The 9,016-nt window shown below is 43.3% G+C and overlaps 1 protein-coding gene across 3 annotated transcripts in view; it reads right to left on the bottom strand.

Annotated features, from left to right (window-relative positions):
• LPGAT1 (lysophosphatidylglycerol acyltransferase 1) overlaps positions 1–9,016 on the bottom strand; it is an 87,800-nt gene that overhangs the window by 55,473 nt on the left and 23,311 nt on the right. The window contains exon 1 of one of the 3 annotated variants that reach the window (XM_005865172.2): positions 468–686. The exons of 1 other annotated variant lie outside the window; for it this stretch is intronic. The gene's annotated coding sequence lies outside the window, so the exon portion shown is untranslated. Of the gene's footprint in view, positions 1–467; positions 687–9,016 lie in introns of those variants that run through there. One more of the 3 variants, XM_005865171.2, reaches the window with a different exon arrangement.

Here is a 9,016-nt window from a genome sequence, read left to right as displayed (position 1 = left end):
CAAGGCCCGTGGGGCTGCCTGGCCTCAGGCCGAGACCTTGCCGAGGCCGGGACGGAGGAGAAGGGCCGCTCGGGAACGGCTAGGAACGAGCCCCATCCTTACGCCACACGAGGGGCGCGTGGGTCCAAGTGGAGAGCCCGGTTCAGCCCGGCCCGCCGCCGCGCATTGTTCGGGCGCCTCTGACAGCGGTCGCGGTCACGGCCACGCCGGAGGCTGTCTCCTTGAAGAGCGCGCGCGTCCTCCCTCTCCTCTTGCCTCGGGAAGCCCGGTGGCTCTCGGGGCTTCCCTTCTGAACCTCTCCGGACGATTAAGGTCTAGAGTTTAAAATCAATTTATCTCCAGTGCCAGAATTCTTGTTTCTGGAACGCATCCGAAGCACAACTGCCATTTGCCATTCATCCTCCCATCCCCACCCGCTCAGAAATAGAAATCCAGTGGGAATGAGTAGGCTACTCAGAGACACGAACATGCAGTTAGTCGGCAGGGCCTGCCATTAGGTGATGAAGAAATGCCGGCCACAGGTTCCCCTGGACAGGTGGGCACCAGCCGCCAGAAGGAAAACAGAGAACCAGCCCAAAGACCTGCCCACCTGGACATCCTCAAATGGCCTGTCTACATGTCAGTTTAAAAAATAAACTCGTGGCCCGACTAGCCTGTCTCAGTGGTGGAGCGTTGACCTGTGAACCAGGAAGTCATGGTTCAATTTCCCCTCGGGGCGCGTGCCCAGGTTGGGGGCTCATCCCCAATAGGGGGCGTGCGAGAGGCAGCCAATCAATGATTCTCATCATTGATGTCTATCTCTCCCTCTCTCTTCCTCTCTGAAATCAACAAAAAAAACCCCACTATTTTTAAATAAATAAATAAAAATAAACTTACAAAAGCTTGTTGTAGCCTGCAGTCACATTTGTAAATGAGGAAGAGGGCAGATTTTATAATTTCCTAGGGAACTGTCATATTTAAATCAAAATGTCACCTATCCTGCCTACTTTGAAAATGTTTGTCACTGTGTTTGCTTTGGATTCTCAACTATTTCTCTCTTTCTGTAGCTTCAGTTCTCTTTGGTTCACAGATGAGGGAAAGAAAATTCACCTTATGCTACTAGTATATGAAAGAATACTTTCCATTCCCATTCCCTTTGGAAATGAAGAAATGCGAGAAAGCACAGAGCCTGGCTGCAGTAATTTACTAGATGCCTTTCCATTTATTATTATTTTTTTTTTAATATACTTTATTGATTTTTTTTACAGAGAGGAAGGGAGAGAGATAGAGAGTCAGAAACATCGATGAGAGAGAAACATCGACCAGCTGCCTCCTGCACATCTCCTACTGGGGATGTGCCCGCAACCCAGGCACATGCCCTTGACTGGAATCGAACCCGGGACCCTTCAGTCCGCAGGCCGACGCTCTATCCACTGAGCCAAACCGGTTTTGGCGCATTTATTATTATTTATTTGTATGTGTTATTGCTCTATTTCACTAATATTATATTTACTATACAGGGCGTAAAAGGACACCAGGTCCTGTCAGAGAAATTTCCATATAAGTTCTACTGATGGATAGCAAAAGTTAGATATGCTCTTTCTATGGCCTGTATTCCCTCTGAGAATTTAGGTGCCGAGGTAATATCTTCTTTAAATAAAGTTCATGATAGAAATATGTACTGTAGATCATTATTTAAAAAGATAGGTGAGGCACATATTTCTTCTAAGAACCAAGAGTAAACTCCCTAAGGATTCCACGTGGTCCATCCTATCCAGCATTCTCCACATGCTGATAAACACTGGCTGACACCTGGAGAGATATAATCTACAGTGGAATATATACCTGGTTCCTGGACCACAGAGCATCTGCCAGAGTGCCAGACACACCAGCACTTGCTGAGATGGTATTAGTACCAGCCAGGTAGGCCCAGGAAAGAGCCAGAGGCTGGGCAGGACCTTGTACAGTGGGTCTCACTCACACTGTAGTGTGCAAAAAAAATCACTTGGGGTGTCTTATGGAAAAGACAGATTCTTGGGCCTCATTTTAAAACTCTAGGTCCAGAGGGGCCTGGGGACCTGCTTTGTCAAAAGCATCATAGGTGTTTCTGATGCAGGTAGTATACAGACGCTGCTTTAAGAAACCCTGACCTGAGGGTATCTAGACCCTTCATAATTCTTTATCATTTGTCCATATCTGTGCTCATCTGTCCATATCTTAGTTTGCTAGGGCTACCATCACAAAAGAGCATGGGCTGGGTGACTTAAACAACAGAAGTTTGTTTTCTCTCAGTTCTGAAGGCTAGAAGTCTGAGATCAAGGTATTGGCAGGGTGGTTTCTTCTGAGGCCTCTCTCATTGGCTTGTAGGTGATCATCATCTCCCCGTGTCATTCACGTGATCATCTCTGTGTGTGCATGTGCCTGGTGTCCGTCTCTCCCTTTGTGTTCTAATCTCTTTTTATAAGAACACCAGTCACATTGGATAAGGGCCCACTCTAATGACCCCATAGTACTTAATTACGTGCCTTTTATCAAGATCCTATTTCCAAATGTAGTCACATTCTGAGCTACTGAGGGTCAGGGCTGCAATATATAAATTTTAGGGGGGTGAGGGGTGAGGGAGACACAATTCACCCATAACATAATCCTACTGTTTAGGCTGCAGAATTTGCCATGTAAGTAGGTCCTGATGGAAGGGACATAGAAGCCCTAATTTTGATTATTTCAGCTATTTTCTTGACTGGCTCCAACCTCATTAGACTTTTCTTAAAGCTAAGCAAAAAAAAAGAGCAATACGTTGTGTTCCAAAAGTAGATATGTGTTTTTTTCTTTCCCCAGGGAGAATGAGGGGGCTTATCTTTTTAACTTCCTTTACCACTGGGGCACATTCGGTTTCAAGATAATTCAGTACCTACAATGGAAAAGAAACTGCATTTGGGCTAACTTCTTCAGAGAACAATATCACACACAGCTTATATTTCTTCAGTTTCAGAGTTCAGTATTAGTACCAGCCAGGTAGGCCCAGGAAAGAGCCAGAGGCTGGGCAGGACCTTGTACAGTGGGTCTCACTCACACTGTAGTGTGCAAAAAAAATCACTTGGGGTGTCTTATGGAAAAGACAGATTCTTGGGCCTCATTTTAAAACTCTAGGTCCAGAGGGGCCTGGGGACCTGCTTTGTCAAAAGCATCATAGGTGTTTCTGATGCAGGTAGTATACAGACGCTGCTTTAAGAAACCCTGACCTGAGGGTATCTAGACCCTTCATAATTCTTTATCATTTGTCCATATCTGTGCTCATCTGTCCATATCTTAGTTTGCTAGGGCTACCATCACAAAAGAGCATGGGCTGGGTGACTTAAACAACAGAAGTTTGTTTTCTCTCAGTTCTGAAGGCTAGAAGTCTGAGATCAAGGTATTGGCAGGATGGTTTCTTCTGAGGCCTCTCTCATTGGCTTGTAGGTGATCATCATCTCCCCGTGTCATTCACGTGATCATCTCTGTGTGTGCATGTGCCTGGTGTCCGTCTCTCCCTTTGTGTTCTAATCTCTTTTTATAAGAACACCAGTCACATTGGATAAGGGCCCACTCTAATGACCCCATAGTACTTAATTACGTGCCTTTTATCAAGATCCTATTTCCAAATGTAGTCACATTCTGAGCTACTGAGGGTCAGGGCTGCAATATATAAATTTTAGGGGGGGGGGGCACACAATTCACCCATAACATAATCCTACTGTTTAGGCTGCAGAATTTGCCATGTAAGTAGGTCCTGATGGAAGGGACATAGAAGCCCTAATTTTGATTATTTCAGCTATTTTCTTGACTGGCTCCAACCTCATTAGACTTTTCTTAAAGCTAAGCAAAAAAAAAAGAGCAATACGTTGTGTTCCAAAAGTAGATATGTGTTTTTTTCTTTCCCCAGGGAGAATGAGGGGGCTTATCTTTTTAACTTCCTTTACCACTGGGGCACATTCGGTTTCAAGATAATTCAGTACCTACAATGGAAAAGAAACTGCATTTGGGCTAACTTCTTCAGAGAACAATATCACACACAGCTTATATTTCTTCAGTTTCAGAGTTCATTTTAGATCAATATTTTGTTCTCTTTCACACCACACACACACACACACACACACACACACACGTAAGCAGCCTCCTGAGATTTTTTTCTACAGCTTAATTCTACAACACTACAGGCAGGCAGATATATGAATGCTCTGAAGGACTGTAGCAGGAAGACTGGGGAGGCCAGTTCTTCAGGGCAGACAATATGTAGAAGGCAAGGACTTCCCTCAATGACTAAGTAGCTTCTAGTCCCCTCTCCCGCTACCTTAGAGCCATGTTTACCAAAACACAAACATTAATTAAGTCAAGAAATTCATATACACCCCAATAGGAGGAAAAGGAAAACAGACCCCCACCCTATAGCCATGGGCGTTATAGTTTCAGTTTCAAAAGCCCACATTTGAACCACAAAAGGATGGTCCTTTGAAAAAGAAATGTGACTTCTCACATTTCCTGGAGTCTCCAGACATTTTAAAACAATCTAACCACAACACCTTAGAAGGTTTAATTCCACCCATCTGGTCCACATACACACAACAAATTAAGTTCTAACAAGGGAGGAGCTCTCTTGGGCAGAAAAAGAACCCTTGGGCCCTCTCTTCTTCCTAGTGGCAATTATAAAAACATGTTACCTGCCTGTGCTGGTGTCTGCACTAAAGCTCCAATGAACTATGTCCTCTCTAGGGGGAAACCCCATCAGCAGGGCTGTAAATGTGCAATGATTTGGCACAGGCACCCCACATCATATAAACAGTTGCCGCCTAGAAATTAGCACCCCAAGAGAGTCATGAATTCCATTGTCAGCTTTAACTTCAAACAAAAAGGGAAATATATATGTAAACATATTATATATCAAAATATTTTTTCTCCTATGTTAGTATCAGTAAACATTTTACATAAAATGTATTAGGGCTTATAACCTTAATATTTTTTAAGGCAAATTGGCTCAAACAATTATGGCTTTATTGCCGTTTTATATAATTTGTTGTGGTTGTTGTTAATCCTCACCGGAGGATATTTTTCCCATTGATTTTTAGAGAGGGTGGAATGGAGGGAGGGAAGGAGGAAGAGAAAGATAAACACCGATGTGAGAGAGACACATCGATTGGTTGTCTCCCACACATGCCCTGAGATTGAACCCACAACCTAGGCATGTGCCCTTGACCGGAATCGAAACCTAGACTGTGGGTGCACGGGCCGATGCTCTACCACTAAGCTACAATGGCCAGGACAGACTGCAGTTTTATTTAAACCATTTCAGCAACTTTTCATGAACAAGGTTGGCCCTAAGCAAAATTAAATAAACAATTCTCTCTTCTCCTCTGGGCGCTCTCCTCTTCAACTAATTTCCCCTTTCCAAAATGATCCCTAGTTCCCAAAGGGAAGACTCCACTCTCCCAATAGACAACATTCTAAGCTAGAACCTTCTCACTCTCACCTGTCCAACATTGCATTTCCTTGGCTCAGCCCAGTCCTTCCTGCCTACTGTGGTAAATTAATTCATGCTGAGATGCTTATAGCTAAAAAACCATGTTCCCTCTTCCTAGAGTATGAACATTTTATAAAGAACCTCCTAGTGGTAAATTCTCAGGTACTATAGTGGGTGAGTGTTCTTGTAAGATATTTTAGAAGCTATCTCAGCAAGTTTCTCCACTCACAGACCTTGTGAAGTCATGTAGTACATACACCTATGGATAACAAAAATTCACATTTCAAACTGCATTTTCCTAACACAAGAACTAAAACAATCACGTTGTTCCTGATTATGTTAATAATAATAGCCGACTTTCAACTTCTAGGCCCTCTTCTCAGTGCTTTTCATGCATTAACTCATTCAATCATCACAAAGACCTGACAGGGACCCTATTGTTACCCATATTTTACAGATGGGGAGATTAAACACTCTGCCTTAGGTTACTAAGCTAGCAAGTGGCAGGGTGGGGACTTGGCTCCAGAGCCCATGCTGACCACACACACTGCCGCTCTAGGAGAGACTGGTAGAAAAGCTATGCACCACTCAGAGATAGGAGCTACTCTTTTCCATTCTCACCTCCTATCACTCCCCCTGGCCCCTCTGGTGCCCCTGCACCTCCCTGCTCAGCTATTACGCTAGTCACACTAATGTACTCACTTCTTGAAAGGATGCAGCGGCGCAACTTCACACCCATAAGCTCACGCTTTATTTGTCCATGCTTTTCCCTTCTCTATTTGATCGTATTCATCCCTCATCCAGGTAAGATATCAAAAAATCCACACCCCCCACTCCTAACCCCACTTTAGAATTCTGTGTGTCTTCCTCCATATGTATGCTTCTGTCACAGTGCTTACTACATTGGAACAAGCCTGGATGTTTTATATTTCAGGTTGTCTGCTAAGATTAGGGGTTCCACATCACCTATCTTTTTCATTATTGTTTTCCTAGTGTCCAGCTTAGTGCCTTCTATGTGGTAGGAAAGAGTTTTAAATTCAATGTTTCACTTACTCAGACTAAATGATTTTCTTTTTATTTATTTTTTTTAGTTGACAATAGAATACTTTGAATGGTGACATCATTATCATCATAACCATCATCATCCAAACCATACCCAGAAGAAAATGTTGCTTATACTTTTTATTTTAAATGTATTTCATCCTGGCCAGTGTGGCTCGGTGGTTGAACATCGACCAGGATTCAATTTCAATTCCCAGTCAGGTCACATGCCCGGGTTGTGGGCTCTATCTCCAGTGTGGGGTGTGCAGGAAGCAGCCGATCAATGATTCTCTCTCATCATTGATGTTTCTATCTCTCTCCCTCTCCCTTCTTCTCTGAACTCAATAAAAATACATTTTTTAAAATCTTAAAATGTATTCCAATCTTTTAAAAATGATTGTTTCAGTAATATTGAGTGATCAGAAGTACCTTGACGAAATCACTAATTGCACAAAATACTATTCCACCTTTTAGTATTAAAATATTTTCCTTCCTCCATTCTCAAGCTATCACCTAACTTTTTAATCCATCCCAGATGCTGTGGTCATAGTATTTTCCTTAAAGTACCATTTTGAACATTTCGAGTTTTTCTGTTCAAGTTTTGACATTGGTTTTCCGTGTCCTAACAAATCAAGTCTGAATGTCTCTACTTGATTTACTTCAGTCAGGGACTTCAATACAGGATTCCTCACTCGTTATTCTAGAGCAGTGGTTCTCAACCTTGGCTGCACATTAGAATCACCTGGGAATCTTTTTAAAATCCTGATTTCTGGGCCTCATCCTCCAGAAATTCTGTTTCTTTGTTATGGGGTGGGGCCACAACAAAGCTTATCAATAAGTTCTAGAGCTTATCAATCAATGGGCCATATACACTGACTTAACTATCTCAATTAAGTTCACGTGGCAGAGCCTGATGCTTTTAGGTTGCCTCCATTCACCCCACACTATAATTACCATTTTCAATAAGTGCCATGAAGTTAAAGGTTGGGAAACATTGTCAAATTCTACTTCAATTCTCATTGACTTCTCAACCAGCCTCCTCTACTTTTTTTAAATAAGCATATCCCATAGCTTCAATTTGGCTGTCTCCCTTACCTGGCATGCCATCCTTCTTTCTTTTGGACCATCTTTCAACAGCCAGGGGAAGCCTGTCTGCTTATCCGAGACTCTGAGCCCCTTCTCTGAGTAATGACTGCATTTATAGAGAGCACCATACCGCCTCAAATTAAGGTGAGACTTCATTCTTCTCTTTCACAGATTCCTTCTGCCTGCTTGTGCAGTGGTTAGCCATAATTAATTGCCCAATTAGGAACCTGCACTTCAAGATCTCAGCAATTCCTTCTGCCTGCTTGTGCAGTGGTTAGCCATAATTAATTGCCCAATTAGGAACCTGCACTTCAAGGAGATCTCAGCATACAAACTGAAGAGATTTGAGAAGTTCCAGGTGCACAGTTTCATGGCACTCCATCCAGAATGCAAACAAGTTCCGTCTCCTCCATCTCACCTCTTTACCTGCTGGTCCTTCAGTAGCTTCATCCTTTCCATTTCTCTGTCCTTCCAAGCTCAGCCTCCAGTTCAAAGTCAACTCCACTTTCTTCAGCCTCTCTAGCCCCTTGGAAAAGCTAGGTCTTCTTAAGGTCCCGCGTTTCCCTTAGTTTCTGGACAAAACTGCTCTCCTCACACTTACTTGAATTCCAACTTGGCAATTTTCTTGGATTCTGTCCATAGATTTTCCCAGCATGGACTTCTTTCTGGAAATAGTATCCGGATGAGCTGCTTTGAACTAGCTTCTCTCTTTCCTCTGCCCTCACCTCCAACCACAGGAGACCCCATTGAATCTCATGACTTCAGCTTTCTTTCACACCTCCAAATCCTGCCATTGACTGACAACAAGTTCCTGACTTATTCCGGAACCTTATATCTCATAAGTGTCTTATATTTCTGCGTTTTCCCTCAAATTAAAAACAAACAAACAAACAAAAAACCACACTGGATGCCCAGTTGGCATCGCTCAGTGATTGAGTGTCGACCTATGAACCAGGAGGACACGGTTCAAGTCGCGGTCAGGGCCCATGCCCAGGTTGTGGGCTGAATCCCAGCGTGAACCAGGAGGACACGGTTGGTTCGATTCTCGGTCAGGGCACATGCCCAGGTTGTGGGCTGAATCCCAGCGTGGGGGTGTGCAGGAGGCAGCCAATTAATGATTCTCTCTCATCATTGAGGTTTCTATCTCTCTCTCCCTTCTTCTCTAAAATCAATAAAAATATATTTTAAAACAACAACACCAGAGTATCTTTGCTCTGGTGTTGAGGTATGGAATTTAGTGATGTTTGATGAGGGAGAAGAATTCCCCCTTAGGAATGGAACACAGGGTAATTCCACTTATGAACAATGGAAATGGGTGTGGAGAAGTTATGTGGCTTGTTCATCATAGATTGTGTCAGAAATAGAGCCGTTGTGGTCTTACAGTGTGAACAACTCCTGGTTTGCCCAAGACTTTCA

This window comes from Myotis brandtii, unplaced genomic scaffold, assembly GCF_000412655.1.
Source record: "Myotis brandtii unplaced genomic scaffold, ASM41265v1 scaffold197, whole genome shotgun sequence".
NCBI lineage: Eukaryota > Metazoa > Chordata > Mammalia > Chiroptera > Vespertilionidae > Myotis > Myotis brandtii.
This window is presented reverse-complemented; position numbering and strand designations above follow the sequence as displayed.